General features: G+C 36.0%; 1 long non-coding RNA gene across 1 annotated transcript in view; it reads right to left on the reverse strand.

The window, feature by feature from the left end:
• The window catches only part of LOC311435560, a 66,802-nt gene that overhangs the window by 34,844 nt on the left and 8,461 nt on the right, over positions 1–23,497 (reverse strand). Inside the window, exon 2 of the long non-coding RNA XR_014692213.1 lies at positions 15,782–15,850. This is a non-coding gene — a long non-coding RNA (uncharacterized lncRNA). The remainder of the gene's footprint in view (positions 1–15,781; positions 15,851–23,497) is intronic.

The raw sequence follows: 23,497 nt of genomic DNA on the forward strand, positions 1-23,497 counted from the left end.
TCTAACGTATTATATAAGATTATTTCTGTTTCTGTCCTGTACTGCCTTTTTACTGCCTTTTTAGTATCTATAAAAGACAAAGCTGAAAAGTGTTTCTCGTGTTACTCTAGTCCTCACTAGGATATTTGATAACTTACATAGCAGCTTGAAGAGTCTGTAGTTAGTCTGTTGTTCAAACACAGCAGTCTGATTTTTATGTTCTCTGAAGGTGGAGGGAAAAAAAAAAAAAAAAGAAAAAAAAAAAAAAAGATCTTCCCATTTATTTCAAATGACATTTTTGCTATCTTCAGTATTCTCTCAAATTTTCAAAATGTTTTCCTGTTAGAAGGTTGCAAAGTTTGCTGGTCTCTGCAAGTTGTTAATAAGGACTACATTAAACCAATCCATCAGCCCTGGCACTCAATCACAGTAAGTGAAATAGATATTCTACCTGCAATGTCTCCCTAGAAACAACTGCAAAGAAGCATATTTTCTTTAACTTTTAGCACTTCCATGCTTATCTGTTCTCCCTTGTGTCTTTTTTTGTACTTCTTGATTACTGATTAGCCACAATATATTTGGAAAACTAAAAGCTTCTAAATTAACCATTAGGAAAAGAGCAAGCTGTCCATCTAAAATACTGACATATTCAGAAAGAACCAGAGCTTTTGATGCCTCCCTTTAGGCCACACCTATAATTTAAAAGTCCTAATCGTGTGGGTTTTTGTTGCTGTTGTTGTTGTTTGTTTGTTTTAAGTGATTTTCTATTTCAGAAATAAGGGTCTTTCAGAAATGACGGCATGTATAAATGTTAATCCAGTAATAAGAAAGATTTTTTAAAGCCCACTGATTAAGTTTCTAATTAATGGTACCATAAACAAACAATATTTCTTGGTTTTGGTTTTGTGCATGCCTAACCACATCTGATATTGACTCATTCCATGATCCCAGCCCTGCAAAACACAATTATCTCTTGGTGCAGTCCTGAAACAAATTTTTAATCGTTGAAAGATGGGGATGATGACAGAAATATCTTAATTCAAGAAGTAACCCCTAATTCTGTCCACATCACTGGTAACTTTAAAATAAATACATAAATAATAAAACAAACAAACAAATAAACTTCACAGACCCAACACCTCCTTCATTAACATCTTATATCTTTAAACATAGCTGCTGGCAAAAAAACTTTGAAGCTTTCTGAGGTCTTTATATATTTTTTTTTTTTTTGCCTTAGTTTTAGTCAAAAAAATAGGTATATTTACATAATGAAGACAATTTCCTGGACTTTAAATAGTTGTGAGATTGATTTCCACAGAATCAAGGAATAGTTGAAGCTGAAGGAACTGCTGGAAATCATCCGCTCCAACTAAAAGCCCGCCCTGCTCAAAGAAGGGTCAACAAGAACAGTTTGCTGAGGACTTTGTCCTGTCTTTTTCTTTTGAACTGGCACTGAAATAGCCAGATCAGGTGGGCTGCAAGTATATGCAGTGCTAAATACGAGCTGCTTAAAAGTTAGGGAGATCACTTTTAACATTGTTTCTCATCACTATTTGGAAATGTCAGTGAATACTTATATCTTTCCAACTGACTGACATTATTAGCTCCAAGTAATGTATACTTTCATTGGATAATTTGGCTTTCTTGTCACATCAGTACAGCACTATAATGTTGATTGTGGACTAAAAATCTGATACAGCTTGATTTTCTGACGAAAACAAAATATTTTTGAGCCCAGTCTTAGGCTACACAGATCACCAAAAAAAAAAAAAAAAAAAAAAGGCAAAATAAAATTTCCTGGGGGAAAATAGTGCATCTTCAAGAAAATAGTAATGTTTCATAGCAAATTATTGTACTAGAATTCCCCCAAAATCTGAAATTGGGATTTCAACCCATAATTAGACTTTTCTGCAGCAAACTGTCTACTGTAGGTTTCAAGGCACTTTGTAAAATTGTTGTCTCCCTATCAAAGAATCATAGAACACTTTGGGTTGGAAGGGACGTTAAAAATTAGTTCCAATCCCCTAACATGGGCAGAAACACCTCCCACTAGATCAGGTTACCCAGGGCCCCATCCAACCTGGTCTTGAATACCTCCAGGGATGGAGCATCCACAGCTTCTCCAGGCAGCCTGTTCCAATGCCTCACCACCCTTGGAGTAAAGATTTCTGTATAACTAGTCTAAATCTTCTAGTTTAAAGCCATTACTCCTTCTCCTGTTAACTACACACCCTGACAAAGAGTCCTTCCCCAGTTTTCCTGTAGACCCCCTTCAGGTACTGTAAGGGCACTGTAAGGTCTCCCTGGAGCCTTCTCTTCTCCAGCCTGAACAACTCCAACTCCCTCAGCATTTCTTCATGGGAGAGGTGCTTCAGCCCTCTGATAATCCTTATGGCCCTCCTCTGGCCTCTCTAACAGGTCTATGTTCTTCTGATGAGGGCCAGCTCTGAACAGAACTATGTTACAATTGTGGAAAGATCAACTAAAAGAAACGGGTGATTCTGGCTCGGAACTCAGGTAGAAGTTTTAGTTGCTCAGTAAAAATGGCTGGACTTGCAGAAAGACTGAGAAACCTGAAGAAGGTTTGTTGTAGGCAGTACAGCTTCCAACTCCTGTCTAGGCAAAAGTGATGCAGATCTTAGCCTAAATTTCACTGCCACAGATAACAGTCTGGGTCTATACCAGGGAATAAGAGAGAAATTTGTTAGAGATGATATGGCTAATAGAAAAATGGTAACTATGCTTTTAAATGATAAAAATGTTTTTGGGGAGGGCTATAGCTGCAATCATACCTGCCATTAGCTCATTCACAGTGGCAAGAGTCTTTTTTTTTTTTTTTTTACTAGGCACTCCCAACAGCAAGTTAGGCTTAGACTTATTAGATTAGCCTTATGGTTTTCTTGCTTCCAACTGCCTACTGTAGCACACAGTTGTCTATTTTGCTTGCCTCAGGAGTTAACCCTCTCAGAAGTCAATGAAAGAAAAGAACACCTGTCAGTCAGGCCTGTCTTCTGCAAAGTGGACCACTCTGCTATCCATCTACTATACCCACTCTTTTCCAGGTCTTGGAGATCAAACCTGGTGTAGAGTAAATCAAATAGATCCAGTTTATGCCAATTAGGCCAATAGGGCCCATTCCATCTGTCTAAAAATTGAAAACCATAAACAATTACAAACACTTAAAGACTTGAGTGTCCTACCTTTTAACAAGCTCTAAAGTTTGTCTGGGTTGATAACCATTATAATATCCTGTGGTGGTTTTACCGTGCTGGGCAGCTAAACCCCACAACCACTCTCTCACTCCCCCTCCTTTAGATGAGGAGGGGGAGAAGTAAAGCAAAGAACAACTCACAGGTTGAGATAAGGATAATTTAATTAAAGGGAAATAATTATAATAATTAAATAAAGACTACCATGAACTAAACAACTTAACTAAGGGGAAATAAAAGGGAAAGGGGAAAAAGGGAGGAAAACAAACAAACAAAATAAATGAAAGCTATATGGAAGTGCAGAGGAAAGAAATTACTCTCTACCTCCCACAAATGAGCGATGATTGACCACATCCTTGAAGCAAGGCCTCAACGCACGCAGCCGGTGTTCGAGAGGAGGACCGACGTCTTCTCAACGAGAGCCCACCCCTCCCCTCTTCTTCCTGTTTCCACCTTTTATTGCTGAGTGTGACATCACATGGTATGGAATATCCCTTTGATTGGTTTAGGTCAGCTGCCCTAGTGATGTTTCTCTCCTCACTTTTTGCCCACCCCCTAGGAGGGTTAGAGAAAGGCCCAATGCTGTGCCACTGCTGCTCAGCAGTAGACACAACACTGGTGTGATAACGCTGCTGTTCCAGCTACAAGTACAGAGTACAGCACTGTATGGGCTGCTGCCGGGAAAGTTAACATTCCAGCCAGACCCAGTACGTACCCTCCCTCCCCTGGCTTTGCTTGGTTGACCTACTTTTCCAACACTTTCCCTAAAGGTAACACAAAACCTTTCTGAGTTGCTCATACAACGTTTTGATCATGTTTAATAACTAAGACCTCTTTTTGAAGGCTGTGTATAGCTAGTCACACTGTGCAAAATCCCAATAGCCCTTCGTCATCCAAGGAATTATTTGCATACTAGGTCAAGCAACAAATTTCAGTAGTTCTCTCTCTTTCAGTTAAATATACAGAACTTAGACAAAAAGATGCTGTTTTTGTGTGATGCTATTTTTCCATCATCAATAATAGTCAGTCCTATAAACTCAGGGAACTATGGATAACTAATACTCTACGGGGTATCTAATAAATGCTAAAAGGGCTGACAGATATGACAGGGTCTAAGGAAGATTCACGTACTTTTGGAATACATCTGGAGACCAGAAAGTTAATTTATGACATCTGTGACAGTAATACACACTTGTGTTTAGGCAGCTGAACCATACACTCTGATTTTCAATCCTTTTTTTTTTTTCTTTTTTTTTTTTTTTTTTTTCTGGAAAAGGCAAAAAATCATTCCTGTTTAAAAACACAGATGCCAACCCATTTTTTCTCCACTGTGTTTCCAGTGACCTTACATTTCTTAATCCCAATTTGTTGCTGCAGAACAAAGTAAACTGCTGTTTCTTGTATTAAGATAAAAGACCCTGCTTCCAACTCTACAGCACAGAAACTGTGTTGAGCAGCAGAAACATCAAAGGAGACAAAAGCAAGATGGGGGAGTCTAAGAGTGTTTTCCTGAGGAACGTCATATATATGACACCGTATACATTAACTTGCTTTCAGATTTTATTACAAACATAAAACAGACTATCTTCACTGACAGATATGCAAATTTACATTCATATACTTTTACAGAAAGCCCAGGTTTTCTTTACTATATGCCAGATTTGAAAACAAGTCAGCTGAGCTAAGTCATGCTCTGTTACTGATGATATAAAAACATTAAAATTTTGCACTAAGAAATCTAACAGCAAATATGTTAAGTAGTGTGATTTGTACATTTTTGGTAAGGTTCTGCTGCATTTAAAACATAAAGAAAAAATGTAAAGTCATGTAGATGTTCACTATGTTAAAAATGATCACAAAATCACAGAATTATTTAGGTTAGAAGGGATCTCTGGAAGTCATGTTGTGTAAACTGCCTGCTCAAACATGGTCACATAGAGCAGGTTGCCCAGGACCACACACTCCTCACCCCCAATATTCTTCCCCCTCATCCATCAGGCTAAAGTTCGCTATAGAAGCTTATCAGGTTGGTCATTTGCCTTGGTGAATCCATGCCGATTATTCCTGACAATTTTCTTCTCATTCATGTGCCTGGAAATGGTTTCCAGGGTTTGCTGCTTCTTCACCATCCCAGGGGACAAGGTGTGGTTGACCAGCCTGTATTTCCTCAGGGTCTCCTTCTTGCCTCTCTTGAAGATCAGAGTAATATTTCATTTCCTCCATTCTTCAGACACTTCTTCCATTTGCCACGATCAAGCAAAGATTGTAGAGTGCTCTCTCAGTCACATTTGCCAGCTCTCTCAACACTCATGGGAGATCCAATGGCCCATGAGCACTCATTGGCCCATCCCATCTGGGCTAAAGGACTTAGAAATGTCCAGTTTTCCCTGACCTGTTCCTTTTCCACCAAAGTGGAAATCACTCCCAAGTTTGGAGAAGGTGATCATTTAATATTAACCAATTTAAATGATGCTAACAGTTTTCCTTATGTTTCCCTTCCCAACTTTAATACTGAATATATGAAATTACTTTTTTTTTTTAGCATGCCACTTTTCTAATATCCCATTAAATATACAAAAAAATGCTATTCCTTTAAAACGATGTAACATTGACATTTTGGTTGGAATTCATCTCACTTAATATTAGGTATTTCAGAGTGAAATGTCTAGATATTCTCTGTTCATCCTACAGTCAATGGAGAAAAGTATGATCTATCTTAGCATTATAAACTGCCCTCTGAAGTTATTTGTTCCCTTCCATTACCTGTAGGGGGAGCATAAAATTGACTAGTTCAGATAAATTAAATATTTCTATTTTAGAAATTTAAACTGGAGCTGTCTTTGTGTCACAAAATGATTTTGAATCCCAATTTGTGTAATTATGTGACTGATCATTAATATGTAAGAAATGTTGATAATGTACTGTTATATTTTTATATATGTAAATGTTATGACTTTGTCCTGACAACTCACTGCTATATTAAAGTTATGAATTGGTGACTGATATGGAAAAACAAAGCAAAAAGTCGGCAAACTGTATTAGGAAATGTAACTTAGAAAGAAACCAAAGGAGGGCAAGGAAAGATTGTGTTTAAAAAGATTTTAATGAGTGCAGATGTTGTCACCTGTTGTGAATAAAAATTAAATTTATTAACTTTGTTAATGTAGTTTGTATCTACAAAGTTATTACCTGAAGACAGTGCATTTTTCTGGAGAGAATTTAAACATTGAGTTTCACCTGGAACAAGGCCAGGAGTTGTTTGTTTGTTTGTTTGTTTTTAATTAGTTTGTTTTTCTTAAATGAAGTAAAGTGCAATAAATACTGGAAGTTGGAGTTTTTGTTAGGTTTTGGTTGCATTCAACAAAAGGAATATAGGTACTGTATTTTGAAAGGAATCAGCAATTCCATTAGCCCACTGACTTTCAGGTTTAGCAGTAGAAGACAATTCATAACATAAATTCATGGCACTGCCCCCAGAACTTGTGGATGCCCCATCCTTGGAAGTGCTTAAGGCCTGGTTGGATGGGGTTTTGAATAACCTGGTCTAGTGAAAGGTGTCCCAGCCCATGGCAGGGTAGTTGGCATTGGATCTTTAAGGTCCCTTCCAACCCAAAGCATTCTACGATTCTATAAAAACATTGTCTTCATTTGAACTGAGGGTTAATAACAGATGAAGTTTTTGCCATCCAGATTCTTTCAATGCACTGAATGATGCACAGAATTGGTTTAATGCATCCAGCAAAAATAAATGGACATTTTGCAATGCCTGAATTAATTGCAGGATGTATTTTTGTTCCCTTCTCCTGAGGGAAACTTCAGTGGCTCTCATTAAATGGATGATTGATGGTGCAGCAATCAAACATAGGCAATACATTTTCCATTGTTCCTAAGCGTATTTCTCTAATAAGAATCAGAAATATAGTAATAATAATCAAACTTGGTAAACCCATCCTTATTTGCCATTCAGGGTGAAATTCATCCCTGTGAATATGCATAGCAAACTCCCTTCCGCCTTTCTCCTTCCTCCTCACAAAGAAAACACTTGTATTCATTAACAAGTTTTTGACATTTGCAATCAGGACAGATTTTCAAAAGTGTTTACTTTTAGAACTGAAAAATAAGTAATCACATTTTCCAAAGAGCTTGTTCATGTTGGTCATTCATAGCAAATGCCAACCTCTTCTGAAAAACTAGCCCAGCTGCCCACTCATGCTAAGAGTAACTTCCTGGAATCAACAATAGGAGGAAATAAAAGAATAATTTCATTATCCTCCTTCAAACCCTTCCTTAAAATCAGAGATGTAAAAATGAGTAGATAAAAATAGTGGATAAATTTGTCTGCTTGATAACCAGAAAAAGGCTAAGTCTGTGTACGTTGTGTCCTAATAAGGTTCAGTAGTGGCAAGCAGGAGCAATTCATATAGAACATACCAACAGTAAGTCAAGGCTGTTTACTTGTATTCACCACTGAGTGCAGCACTGTTTGAGAAGTTCTTTACCATTTAGTGAAAACAGAAGAAAACTTCTAGAAAGGGGAGGTAATTGATAGGTTGGGAGTATACTGTCATCATGGTTAGTATGTATTGTCTCATAGTCTGATTCCTTGTTGGTCTATATACCCATCTTTTACCTTACACCTGAAGGGTTATTTTCACAAACCAAAACCCATTTCTGATCTTGTTTGTGCACTGCAATGAGTCAGAGGAGTCACAATTGATTAATTAATTCTCTTCAGCCTAATTATGGCATCAATAAATCTGTTACTGACTAGATTTTGCATCCTGGGACATCTTCAAGTGCTCAGACCAGGGTTCAGTTGAAAATTTTGTAATGGGAAGCTGCTGAAACTGCCATTTTGACTTCAAATAGGCTTCTCTTAACAAAAGCCTTACTTCCTCCCAACAGTTCCCCCCTTCTCCTTTATAATCAGCTGCTATCATGCTTCTCTAAGGACACAGAGTGTATACAGTCCCAGAAAAGGTCTTCAACCTGCCTGAATGTTTTACATTTATGGCCTTTAAAAAAAAACAGTAGATATTCTGTATTTCTATCTCTGGGCTAGTAGTCTTGATTTACTTAATTTAAATTTTTCTTTTTAATTCTTTTGTATTATCCAAGTCAAATCCTGTAATTGGTCATGTGATCTTCTGTCATTCAGAAGAAATACAGCTATGTGAGAGAGTACAAATAGAATTGTTTTGACCCTGTTCACTCTAAATTATGCATACATTGTTTTATTCACATTTTAAATACAGATTTCCAGAGCATAACACATAGATGTAGCATCAGCTCAGGTCATGATTCTGTTTTAGTACAGCAGTGTAAACAAGAAATAACTCTACTTCATCAGACTGTTATAAACCTAATGTTTATAACATTAGGAGTAGCAACATAACAAACAATTATTTTTTCAGAAGTTAGACCTAAAAAGCTTCAACCCCAATATACTAGGCTGCTTAGTCATTTATGCATTGAATTGAATAGCCAAAACATTTCTTTTGAATGTCATTTATGCTTAAATTAGTTAATTCTATTTCATCCCTTTCTGAACTGATCCTGAATATCTTTAAACACATGGGTGGTTTATAAAAATCCATTGAATAATTTGGATATTTAACAAGCTTATATATTTTTCAGCTGTTGCATTGGGATTTTTAAGATGTTTTCTTTTGCTTTTCATTTACATTTTCTAAGGCTGTTTTCACTTCATACTATGTTTCTTTTTGATGACCAACAAAAAATTGTTTTTTCTTTTTTTTTTTTTTTTTTTTTTTTTGAGACTAAATATTATCATGGAAATCCTTTTGAACATAGTCATCTTGAACACAGATTTAATCAAGTGCTGGTTGTACTTAAAAATCTGTGAAACATTCAGTATAGATGAACACACCTCCTGACTTTCAATAACCACCATGCCCAGACTAATTACTACAAAACAAACTCAGCATCAGATTTCCCCAACTGCCAAATAACAACATGTGTTTTACAGTTCAACTGTCTGTGTTTGGATGCAAACACAGTGATAATAAGGTATTATAGTTCCTTTTCTGTCATGTAACAGGACAGGAGGAGGAGTACAGCCCTGTGGCCCTGTCTGGTAAATCTGTGACTATCGTTGCTGAGAGAAAACAAAAGCCAAGTTTTAACTGCACCTGCCTGGGACAGCTAAGTGTGGACTCTAGTGCCAGGAATTAATTGGATCCTAAACATAAGGGCATCAGCTTGTGTCTTCATATAAGTGCAGCCATATGAAGGGTTTATTTGTGTTTCAGCTACTCCCACATGCAATATGAGCAGGTGACTGAAGCTGAAATCTGTGCTATATCTGCACAAAAATAGAACATGTTTGACACGTGGTTGTGGTAGCTCATCTGGCCACACCAGAAATCCTGTTATCTGCCATTATTTCCCATATTATTATGCAACCAGATAAAATACAATCAGCTTTATTTTAAAATATAACCAAAACCTTATTTTAACTAAAAGACAATAACATTTCTTGTAGATTAAGAAGGCAACCAGTCATCTGAAATACAAAAGCTGTGGAGAAAAAAGAAAAAAAAAGTCTGTGTATGAGAGTTACACTTGGGAAGTTGAAGGCAGAGAGAAATCAGTAGTTTTAAAACATCAATCTAGAGACCCACCCACATCCTACACCTCAGACTTTGTCTTTTGCACTCTCTGCTCTATCAAATACCAGCGGTGCATTTTCCATTTCTAGTTAACAGATAACTTTCTTGACAACAGAAAGGAACAATATTATCTTTAGTTCAGAAATGCCAATCTTTAAAACTAAAAGAATACTTGTTCCACAGAGGTGCTGTACAAATCATGCTTTTTAAAGTCATTAAAGGCTGGTCACTGTAGAGAAAGACTCTGATTTGAGTCAGGCTGAATCATGCCCAGGTGCTGCCTGTTTTTCTCCATATCATGAGCATTGAGTAGACAGTTTAGGTAGACAACTCATCAAAATTAGGTAAATATAAATAGGAGAAAGCTGTTGGGACTTTTGTTTGTTTGTTGTTTTTTAAAGTGAACAAAGAAAAACAATTACAACAATGCAACTATGCTTAATTTCTGGGCTTGCTTTGGAAAGATACAGGAAAAAGAAACAAACAGCTACAACAGGCTAGAAAGGAGCCTTTTTTTCAACTTAGTTCTACTTCTGACAAAAACAACATTAGTGTGTGAAAAGGCTGAAGTAGATATTGACTTGATCCACTAAGGTTTGTTTACAAAAAACATCCTCCAGTGATCAATGACTGTGCCCTCTAGAAGTGCATTGTCAATTTTGACCTTGAATCATGGATCAAACTGCCTTGGTTTTTATCAGGAAATAAAGAAAGGAATGAATTCATGACAGCTGGTAGCATTTTTCTCATTGACATGTAAACATAACACATTGCTAATGCAGGGATTGGTAGTTGCAGTATTTTATCATCTTTTATTTGGAAAATATTACAAGAGAAAGAAAAGTGGGCCTAGGACGTAGAAATGCCAAATATCTCCATTGTAATTTGTATATACAGTCTCTCTATTTATTTACTGCCTTTAGCACTCTCAAAGAACAAAAATTCTTCACACCTCTTACCACCTCCACTCCTTCAACTATTTAGTTCCAACTCATGTTCTTTTTTTCAGCCATTGATTACCTGAGCCTACTATTCACACTGCAGTACTGTGTTTGAATGGAGAATGGTCTATGTGCTGCATACCTAATATATGGTCATCAAGCATATTCAAAACCATTCCTGACACACCCATGTCCCTCCTTCAGTTCCTTTTTAATGCTAACAATGGGAATTAGTGTGTGATCATATCAGCTGGTTTTCTAAGACCATATCTAAGTTATATTATACACGGCAATAATATAGTTGCAATATGGAATTGCAACAAATATATGCTAGCTAGTTTTGCACTGTTGAGCAAGATTTTGTTAATGTTTGTATTAAACAATATATTAGTGATGAAGAGGGCATTTTTTTACTGAAATAATCGGCCAACCATAGAAACATCTGCATGAAAATTTCAAGTTCCTACAAAACTTCATGTCGACTTCTAATACGAATCTGTATCTCTCTAATACTGGAAACAAATGCATTATTAACCAGCTTCATGTGGAGACATGAAGAAATTAACTGCAAGGCCCTTGATAATTATTCAGAATTTATCATAAATGCACCTGTGAATCTGGTATTTGGTAATTTACCTTTTGTATGATTCAGTGCTTGCCTTACTTCTTATCTCGTGTCAAGGCAGAACCTGGTCTTTGCATGCGATGGGCACAAAACCAACCCACATCCACTAAGGGACGGAAGGTGAAACGTTAAAAAAGGAAAACACAGAACAGGCCATGATGTTAGGAGATAAATGCTGTGGGAAAAAATAGACAAAAACAGAGTTGTGATAGGTAAAGAAGAAGCAGAAGCTTAATTTTGGCAGGTCAAAAATCTCCCTAGATTTATCTAGTTTGAACCAGTAGGACATACACATCACGCTAGAGAATATATCCTGTGGAAGACTCAGTGCTACTAAGTTTACAACAAGGAGTGAGTAAACAAAGATTCAATCTCTATCACTGTAAACCTGAATAGAATTTCTGATAACCAAAAAAAAAATAATCATCTCTGAATATATTTCATTGCTATATATATTATTTCCACGCCCCAGCAAAACATTGCTATTTTACCTCCTGTGGGATATATAAGAGGTGCATTGCTAGATTCAACCAGTGAATTAGCTGCAGATCTTACATATCTTCCCTTTTGGTCCCACCTTGACTCTTGTATGCCTGATTGCTCCTCTGCAGGGAAGTCTGATGATCCTGTTTCCTTGAAGAACATTAATGCATGGAGTGCTACTGAGTATACCTACCCTGCAGAGTGCACTGCTGCGTAAAGGCATTCCCACTGGTTATAAACTAGGTAGCATGTATGCCACTGCTTAGTGTTCAGCCTGGTACACAGCATGGTCTGAGATACGGTAAATCTTCCTGTGCTGAGCTACGTGTTCAAGCACAGGAATCAAGAGGAACAATGGAGCATCATCTCTCCAAATGACCTCTTGCCTCTAACTGACCTGAATATGTGTGTCCCCTTTCCTGAAGTGTCCTAAGGCATTCACATGTATACTTAGGTGTCTCACTGTATTTTCAGGTATATTTTAGGTACCTGGTAGCTGTGAAAGCACATTTTCTGCTTTTTTTTTTTTTTTTTTTTTTTCCTACAGTTTCCAGGGTGCTATTTTCTCTGCTTGCTTGAGTTTAGTTGGGATTTGTTTCCCATCAGAGCTGTAAGTCATCTCAGCAAATTTATGTGCCTAAAAGTTGAACATTTTGTTCAAGTTATTTTCTGGATTCCCTCTGCATTTAATATAGAGAGCTAATCAGGACATGATTTATCACACCTATCTTGGATATTATGTTAGGGTTAGGATAAATCAATCTCTACAGGTTTTTGTCTCAATTAACTACTGTTTGGCATACTCTAAACATTCAGCCTGTAGATAGCAAAAGTTCATATGTGTGTAACAAACAATCAGAATATTTCTGACATTTATCTCCATGAAACCATGCTCATGTCAACAGAATTTGCAAGTTCAAAGGAGAACAGTAGCTTACGTTTTTCTGAGTTATCACTTTGCTAAGGGGTTTCTGTCTTGCCTCCTTCTCCTGTCAACAACCCTTGATTGATTTGAACACTTTAAAAAAAAAAAAAAAAAAAAAGCTTCAACATAATTTAACTGGACATAGGTAGACAAACACAGATGTATCCCTGCGTATAATTAGCCATTTTCCCTGGCTGATATGCATAAATAGAAAGTCATTGTGTTCAGTCCAAAAGATGTGTGTAAATTGCTGTACTGAACTCATACAGACTGGCACAATCCTAGAGATATGTGTGGAAAATTTCCTTGTCAGTTAAGGATCCTTTCTATACAGTATTTTTATTTCTAAATGGTCTTCAGTCCAGTAACTCAGTTGGTACAAATCTCTGAAGAGATACAGAACTACTTAACTCCATCACTTTGTATTAGCTAACATATTAGCCAATGAGTTGTGTTCTTAAACAAACTGAAAATGCCTATGGAAATTGTTGCAATGCTACTTTCTACAACTACATTCAGCATTTCTCAGTATTTGAGTTACAAAAAAAAAAAAAAAAAAAAAAAAACACAACAAAACAAAACAAAAACAAAAAAAAAAAACACCAGACATAACTTTTCCAGTATCTTATTATTATATATATAATATATATTTATATTTATATATATTATTTATATATATATAATTTTTTCTGCTGTGATAATTTCTCTTGGTTAGATGTCCAGTTCAAAATACATGTCTTCTAAAAAGGTATGATTGCAAATGCATTTGCTGTTCATCTAAGACAATGTTCTATAATGTTCATGTAAAATGGATTTCAAACACTAACAAACAAGAAAGTGAAAAGCTCTCCCCCCCCCCCTTTTTTTTTTTCTAAGATATCACATGTTACTATCTGATATCTTTGGGAATTACATAGAAAATTTTTGCTAATCATTTTGTTTACAAAATTCATGTATTTTGTTAGCAGAATACAATTTGTTATCACTAGGATAGTATTTAGTTTGGGAACTGATAGATAATGTTTTCAGAAACATTATGCTTTTGCAAAGGAGAGACCATTATTTATTTTTTTTTTATTTCAAATGACAATGATAAATACCAGATTTTTATCTTTATAAACCATATTGACAATTGGCTCTTGCAAGCAAATGTGTATGTATGAATTAACTCTGTTTAGCGGTCACTGGGCATTAGATATATTATCCAATGTTTCAAACTTTGAAGGCATACATAGACATCATAAGCCTGCACATTGAAAATTTAATTGGTAAAGTCGCTTCACTTTATGGTAAACTGGTTTCCATAGCAACTTAAATTCACATTATCATTTGATCAGCTCCTGGTAAGAAAGCAATAAACTATTTTTTTAATATTTTAGTCCAGAAAATAAAATAAATAAATAAATAAGGTTTTGAATAACCAGTAAAATCTATGGCATCTTTGGTAACACAGCCATCAAAACTAGAAAAAACAGTCATGCCACTGTAGATTTGAAATAGGTAAGAGGGAAGAAAAAGTGGGATAAGAACTGGAAAATTGGCTTTTATAAAAAATAGCAAGATGAACTGAGGAGTCAGGACCAACTGTAAGAGAGACAGATACAGCTGCATCCCCAGGTGCTATTAAAGAAAACATGAGATTAAGATAAGAGTGGGAGGGATAATATGGAAGATCAGACATGCACTGTTCCAGAAATAGCTTCTGTTTCCAGTTTTCAGCTGAGCTAATTGTCCCTTTTTTGAACTGAAAGCTTTTGGATCAGGTCTATTAAAAATAAGGCAGTATATTTACATGTCTCTTGTATACTAAGGAAATGGACTTCTTTTATATGTAAATTTAAAATTAAACCAATGAAGATAAAGTTAAAACACATTATAAAATTATATTTTCTTCTCTTATTGCCTACTCATTTTTGATCATCTCTCGAGAGTCAGCTTTATTTGATACAAAGTACAATTTCAGAAAAATCTTTTCCCTTGGAAAGCCTTACTCTGAGTGAGGTCCTGTAAATATTCCTTCCAAGTGAGACTGCTGAGCAAACTTTGTAGTAAAAAGTACAATTTAAATTCAGAAAGCAGTTTCAACAGAAATTAGATAATTGCACAGGACACCTTGTTAACATGTTTCTACTTTCCAAACCTTCACTTGAAATACAGCAGCCCCAGAACTCTAAAGTATTTCAGCCAGGACAATCTGGACAGAGTGCAAAATCTTTATCTTCAAAACAGTCCAGACAATGAAACTGATTTTATGGCACCAGAAATTATCATTATGCTAGGTCATAATTTTATCTATATTTTTCTACCGTCTGTCAATGAAGGAAAATTCCCAGAAAATCACTACTGCTCTCTCTCTCTCCCTCTTTGCCCATCTCTTTTTCTCCTAAATGCTGACAAGGCCTAATTCATGAAACAGATAATTGTTGAAGCTCTGCTAAATGCATGACAGTTGTAATGGTTATTTACAACATTTTACTTTTGAATTCAGATGAGTAGTTCTAGAGCTAATCTCTGATTCTTTTTATATTCATCATGAACTGCTGTTTCCTAAGTATTCACTTGTGGTGTGATCTACATACAGACTGATTTTCTATAAATGTTGAACTTCTGTGAGTGTCACTGGAATCCTTTCTCTGAAATTGAGAATAGGCAAAACATACTTAAAAAGAGTGATTCAAAATCTAAAATCAACAGCAGCCATTAAATATAATCAATTTTTCCATATTCAGAGAATATCTATAAATATACTCATTTTGGCTTGATTGTGCTTTTAGACAGAGTATTGAGGAAGGGGTTCTTGTCTATCTACTGAACAAATATCAGTCATTCAAATACTTATTTTCTTCCAAGACTGGCCAGTTAAACTTCTTTCTCTTTTTTTTTTTTTTTTTCAGAATACAGATTCTATATGTATATATTTATATGCACTTATATATACACACACCTGGCTCATTTCACTTGCAAGACAGCCTCAAAATACATATTACCTCTTGTAGACCATAGAGATGGACAAAGCCATGTGTAGGGCTTCTCTCTTTCATCTCCCATTGACTGATCTTGGGATTGAGCCCAGGGGGACAATATGGCCTCAAGCCAAATTTATTTCCATCTTTTCCTTCCCCATCTCCTTCCCACTCTGCTTTGCAGGAGTATGGCTTTATTCACTTGCCACTGAAAGCATTAACCCTAGACATGAAAGGAATAAGACAATACCATACTATATAAAAATTCGGCTAATTTTAGTACACTTACAGTCCATCTTTCACAGCAATTCTTTCTTCCTTTAGATCACAAAAAAGACAGACCTGAGTACCAGACCAAAGCACATTTTGTTCCTCTACCCTTTCTCTCAGCTTCTTTCAAACGTCTTGAAACTCAGCTAATGCCACAGAAGAAGTCCTTAGCTCTTACCTTGGCCATTTCTTTACAAAACTGATGAAACGTGTTAATCAAACCAATATCTAGCCTACTGTTAATGCATCCAATTACCAAGCTGACCTTTTAATCAGTGTTTAAGTAATGAAAAACCTCAGCATCTACACACAGCCACAAGGCCTCTTCATGTGCTGAGTAAACAAAACTGATAACAATCATATTGTCTTCAGCATTATTGAGAGATAACGCATCACTCAGACTTTAATAAATGGGTTAAAGCAACCCTTTTTGCCAGTTTATAGAAGCTGAAGCTATTAAGAATAAATTACTTTTTTAATTAAAGATTTTTTTATTACCTAATGAAGGAATTTAAAATGTAAACTGCTGATTGAAAGAGGAAAATGGACTTCAGCCAAGACAGTGAAGAATTCCAGCATATAAGAAAAAAATAATGAGATCCAGCCACACATTGCATCAACCTACTACAATTCGAACAGGTAGTTAGCATGTATAAAGAGAACAGTACATTAACATAATCTGAATTATCATTATTAAAATGCTGCTCCAGGTGTAATTAGTATTTTATTATCATTAGTGTTATGGCTTAATTTCATCCTGGACAGATTTCAACTAGTGTTGCTTCTCTCCTGCCTCTGTGAAATTCAAGTTCTGTGGTAAATAACAGAGACAGTCTTCACAGTTTCCTCATAAATTAATAACCCTTAAAGTCAGAGGGAGCATTCCTAATACTATGCTTTTTGGCTGCCCTGCTCTGTGGTCCTGAGCAGACCCATGTCAACAGCTTCCACAGCAGTTACAATCATCTCTAGCCAGCCGTACTCAAGTAACTCAAATACTCACATCCTTGGAAACACAGAAAGCAACAGATAAAATATCAGTCATAAGATTCCACCTTCCTGCACCCCACAGTCTTCACTGACTAATGATTTGCCTTATAAACAATAAATCTGGTTTTATGGCTTGGTTTTGTTCATCATTTGGTTTCCATCAAGTACCCCGTAGCTGGTTGTACTTTTTAATTACACGTTTGTCATGCTATCTTGATTCAAGTATTATACTTGGAAGACTCCTAAGGACATAGATACACATATCAAAATCGTGTAAATGGGTCAGCCTTATGCCCATCATGTGTTATATCACTCATAGCCAGCCAACGTTTGATACCATGAATCTCTTCTCTTTTACTTTTACTGATAATCAAAGCCATTACTTTCTTGGGGATTTATTTTCATTTTTGTTTACCTGTCAACCCTTCTCAAATCTTTAATAATAACCAGCAGTCATATTACTGTCTAACTTCAGCTTAGCCTTGGTTTATAAGCACTGAGCTGCCTGATGAGCTAAGGGTGAGATGCCCCAGGAGGCATCAGTGAATGCCCGCTTTAACCTCTTGTTTGCCTCACCTAGAAAAATAAATAAATAAATAATAAAATAAAATAATAAAATAAAAAATAATCACACTTATTTAGAAAACCATCCTTTTCTCATTTAAAAATTTTACCATGTGTCAAGGCAAACTATTTCCATGATTAATTTTCTTCTCCATTTAACTTTTGCCCCTTAGTTCTAAGATAAAACTGTTTAGCTTTTGCTTCCAACCACTGAATGCTCTGACTGGATTATTCTATGTGCTGGGTGCTTTTGTTAGATTAAAAATCTTTCTTTCTGTTGGAGTCACTGGTAGACTGTGACTTTATCATTTCTTTATCTTCTCATAAATGGTATATAAGTTGAGTTTAATAAACTAAAAGGGAAAAAACAAACAAAAAAAAAAAAAAAAACATAGACTCTCAGTTCTTGGTGATATTTCAAATTCTGCCTTTCTTTCTTGAACCTTTTCCATTTATTATCTTCTCTTTTGTGTTATCTTACTGATAGAATTTACGAAGAATGGCACTTCCTTATGTACCTGGCACATCTTTATTTGCTTATAGTTTCCTAAGGCATTTTGAACAAGGCATTACTTGAACCTGTTCCCTGAGCTCTAGAGAATGTGTTCAAACCACTGAGGTTATAGCTTGTGATGCGCAGTCATTAAAAAAACATAGTTTTCTATAATAATCTCTAGGTTAGGATCTTTCGGAAACTTTCCATTTTTTTTCCCATGTTTAATCTCAGCTGTTTAATCTTTGTTTTTCTCCATATAATTTTTGAGCAAACAAAATTATTTCTCTCTCCTTGATCAAAAGCAACTAAGAGAGAGAATTCTTTCCTGCCTAAAAAATGTCATTAGAATTTGTTTTGAAGACCTATATCTGCAAAATTGTTGGTGTTTAAATAAATAAATAAATAAATCATAAAGAAATTTTAAAAGCTTCGTTCTTCCAGAATAGGCTCACTGCTGTTTCTTATCCTAGAACTTATAAAGCTGAAGTGAAAGTTTTGCATTACCTTTTTTGACTTTTTCCCTTCTTTTGATTCATTTCTGTCTGTGAGCACTTTTACATCAATCTGAAGTTCCTGTAAAAATCAAACTAATAAATTGCATAGAAAAGCACCATGGAAGTACTTGAGATGCTGACTTTTAAAAGTCAGCTGTCATCTTGAGTACCTGAGTGCATTAAAAAGCCAGAATTTAGAAATCAAGACTGTGTGATCTACTTGGTTTTGTGGTGAGAACTGATGGATGTAACAGTCCCATCAGCATTCAATATATAAGGAAAGATTCACAAACATTTCTTTATGGAGTCTTACTTCCCCATGGCTTTTGGTGCCGAGGCTCCAAAAACTCCTGTAAAGGGCAATTCACAGACTTGCTCTAGACTCCATGCCAGAAGGGCTCCTCTCTCTGCCTCATCTCCAGAGGAAGCATGGGAAGAGATGGGAAACAGGAAAAGGCAGGCTGGATCAGAACAAGGTCTGTCCACCAAAAAAAAATAAAAATAAAAAATGCAGGTACAGAAGTACTTCTGCAAAACACACTCTTAACCTTTGTCTGCCTTCCTTTTAGGGACATCCTAGGTAACTGGTGTTCTTTATCTAATTATAAAACTAATTATAAAAAAATATCTTCAGTAATTTTCTTCCATTACATTGTCCAATCATTTCTAGATACAATTATAGACTTTCGTGACAGAGATTTCTACAGTTTTTTTACCACATGAAGAATCAATCAGCTGCTCTATGCTTCCAGGGGCCTTTGCTTACCTTCCTCTTTCCTTTGACATTCAGCCCATGTTCCTAGCTTTCTGCCCACATGTAGCACCACACATATAGTTGCTTACGAATTGACTGCAGAAACCTGTGTTAACAACCTGTGACTTTCAGGCCACAGCAGTCATAGTTTATGTCTTTCTGTCAAGAAGCCAGGATTTTAGTTTTAGCAGCAACCCAACCAAACACTTGATTGATGAGGCCTGCACTCATGCCAGGAACCGGTGGTGTAAGTCGGAAATTCAGAGATGTCTTTGGACCTGCTCAGTGTCCCTGTACCTCAGTGCCATAGTTTTACTCAACAACACTAGGTAAACCTTTGCCCCTGCATTGAAAAGACATTTCATTAAATTCCCATACTATTAAAATTTGATTTATTCTCATGATCCAGTGCAACCTCAGTTTTGTAGTATTCAGAGCATCTTGCAGAATAGCTCATCTATTTCTGCATAACTGTGGGAGATACTGACCATCCTAATTGTTTTACATAGTGAGACACAGTGATCAAACTTTCTTTTAATTTTGGGTGCTTTTTGTTGTTTTTTTTTTTGTTGTTGTTGTTGTTGTTTGTTTTGTTTTTTCCTGGGAGGAGCAAGAACTTGCCTATTTCTATGTGAATCTATTTTTAATTTACAACAAAATCTTATAGAGCTCAGGAGATGTACTTTCTTATATAAGTATTATAAATCAAAGCAATAATAGATAAATATTGCATATACCAAGGAGGCAGCAAGTCTGCAAATCACTTTTGTAAGTGCACCATAAACCTTACCTTGGCAAGGTTGCACAGGTGAAGTGCCACAAAGATTTGCAGGAAAAAAAGTATGCTGGTGTACACAGAATTTTAGATTTAAATTTCTATGTTACAGAGGTCTCATCATTCAGTGTTGCAGTGCACTCTCATTGTGAATAAGGCAAACTGTTCCCTGTTCTACATTATGAGGAGTAGGACCTTCAGATCAGGGGTAGTGTTTCTCTCTACTGGTGCTGTTGAAGCCGTACTTGACATAACAGGTCCATTTTGGGGTTCCTAGATTTAAGAGAGGTGTAAAGGGAGAAGTTCAAACAGATGGTGAGGGGTCTTGGGCATTTCACCTACCTAGAGAGGCTGGGAGAGCTGAGGTCATGTAGTCTGGCAAAGAGACACTGAAGGCATATTCTTATATCACACTGAACTACTTAGAAAAGCAGTTACTAAGACAAAAATAAATAAATAAATAAATGTCCATGATGTCTTAGCTGGGTCAGTTATGTTGGCATGCATGTACAGTGCATTTAGTATGGAGCTGCTACTTCTGCATAGTATTTTGTTGTATTATGCATGAAAGCAGAGGATTGTGAAAAACCAGTACAAATGTATTTTTATCACACTTCGCTTTAGTGGAAATATAAAGTGAAAAATCATACTTTTTCTGTCTTCAGATTCAGATGATTCCTGAGAACCACTAGACGGATCTGCCTCTCAGTTCTTTGGAAATTGCCTTACATAGGACGTAGACACTTCTGCAAACAAATAATATGCAGCACTCTCCTTTGGGGAATATAACAGTTATTGCTAATATTTACCTTATAAACAGTTGAGTGAAGAGCCACATAAAATGCATGCAATTTATCAGGGAAAATAAATAGAATTTGCAGGTGTAGTTTAATTTACTGACGGTAAGTAAAACATTACAATCAAATAATTCATTTCATAGAAAGAAAATGAAAGTTAAAAAGTGTGAGACAAGGTTACATTGCCATTTGGCTATTTCTCTTCATATCTCTTCAGCTTGGAGCAGGGGGGATGCATTTTTGTTTTTGCTGTTAGAATTGATTGCCTAAAGAGCAGGAGATAGGCATAGAATCATAGAATCATAGAATGGTTTGGGTTGTAAGGGACCTTAAAAATCATCTTATTCCACACCTCTTCCATGGGCAGGGACACTGCTCAACAGCCCAGGCTGCCCAAAGCCCCATCCAGCCTGGCCTTAAACACTTCCTGGGATGGGGCAAGCTTCTCTTGGCAGCATGATCTCTTTTGATGAGACAGTGGAGAACTAATGACTTGATTCTACAGAAACTAATGGTATAAGAGGAAAGCCTGGGGGAAAAAAAAAAAAAAAAAAAAAAAAAAGATACAAAAAGATACAGCATACTCTGGAAGCTTTTTAATTTTTCCTGATTATCGGCAAAACACAAGTTGGCAGTGTCATTGACAACCCCCTACTTTAAACCATGATAAAGTAGTGTTCACGGAAATGCCCCCTTAATGACTTGCCTTGTGCTTCTTCCAGACTTGTCTATCAAACATCAGTGTTTAGAAAGCCTCTATGGGGCACTATTTCAAACATTAATAAATTAATCAGTGAGGAACCTCTGGATATTGCAGCTGGTATTTTCTTTTCAAGCCAGGGGACTTGTATAATCAGTCCACAAATTCCTCTGGCCAGACAAGCTGAACTGACTAACGCCAGATGATACAAGGTTGCCTAAGTTATTATAAAAACTAAGATGTCCCATTTGCATCTTTTTATTCTCCTATTATAAAGAACTTTTTATTCTCCTATTATAAAGAACTACCAGTACATCCATTCATCTTTGTAATATACTCTTAGGGCTATGAAACAGAGAATGTATCTGAACTAAATAAACCAGAGTGAGAACACTTGATTTTATTAAACAAAAATTTCTGTGAGGCTCTTTTTCTATATCTCTTCTATTTTTTGTTTGTTTTTGTTTGTTTGTTTCTTCTTTAAGAAGACACCTTCAAGATCCATGCCAGTTGAATATTCTTAAACTCTTACAGACAAATTGCTGGAATAGAAGAAGTGCACACGTCAGTAAATTCAAGTCAGTATTTGCTAACAGACAGAAAACTACCTAGGCCTTATTAAATTAGTTTGAACTTTAAGTTACTGCAATACCCAACAATTCTGACTGAAACAAACATCAACAAAAAAATCAGCCAATGTCTCTGCATATCGGTACAGTGATCTGTATAAATGTACATGAGATTAAAACATTGTTTATTAATCTATATACATATTTTTTCCAATGCTCAATTTCCATCTCGTTTTAATCTGAAAGGTACAAATAAAATACTATAATGCCCAACAAGTGGACTATATAACCACTGAACTTGTAGTGATAAAGGGAGTTTTTTTCTCCTCATGAAGGTAACATGCAAAAAACCATACAATGATGTTAACAATAAAGCCAGGATGATTTTCCAATTTTTCAACAATTAGACTAGTATGTAATCACAAGATAACAAGGCATGCTGCAAATTTGAAATAGTCTTTAGACATAACTGAATTTAAGGTGCTTAGTCCATGAGATGTCCATGAGAAGGATGCTTAGTGCCTGTGGTCCAAGGCATCTAATCCAGAGAAGCAGGGGAGGTTAATCATAGAATCATAGAATCATAGAATATCCCAAGTTGTAAGGGACCCATAAGGATCATCAAGTCCAACTCCTGGCATCGCACAGGTCTGCCCAAAAGTTTAGACCATGTGACTAAGTGCATAGTCCAATCACTTTTTAAATCTTAATTTAATCTTTTTATTTTTTTTAATCTATTTTTTACTCTTAATTTATTACATAGATGTGCTGTATAGATATTTGTAGCTGACCATGTTGCCTAAATTCCTAATATGGTATAATTTCAGGTTGATGTTAAAAAGGAGTCCTTGAGTCTCCCTCCTAATTGTCTCAGTTGTCTCCCTTGAAGTGACCCTAAGGGTCATACAGCCTCAGTTCAGCAAATCAGTTCACTAGAGCCAGAGCTGATCCATGAGTGATGTTGGTTGGGCCTCTGGGAGAGAGAAAAAAAAAAAAAAAAAAAGAAAAGAAAAAAAAAAAAAGAGAGAGAAAAAACTTCTGCACAACAGTAGTGGGAAGAGAGGAGTGAGAAAATGCAGAAACAAGCCATGAGCCTTTTTATTTTCTCCCCCTCTTCCTTTCAGGAGGAGGAGTAAGAAAGCAGTGAGATAGAATGTAGTTGGCCTTCAGTGTGAAACCACTACAACATACATCCATGTATGTTCTTTGACTTCACTGGAACAGATATGGCTGGCTATATCTGCAAACTTTGATATCACTATGTCAAAGAAAGGTTTCAAAAGACCAGGGAGCAGTTTAAGGGAATTAAGATTTGACTAGCATCATGAGTC

The sequence above is a fragment of the Aythya ferina genome (genome assembly GCF_964211825.1).
Source record: "Aythya ferina genome assembly, chromosome: 4".
Lineage (NCBI taxonomy): Eukaryota > Metazoa > Chordata > Aves > Anseriformes > Anatidae > Aythya > Aythya ferina.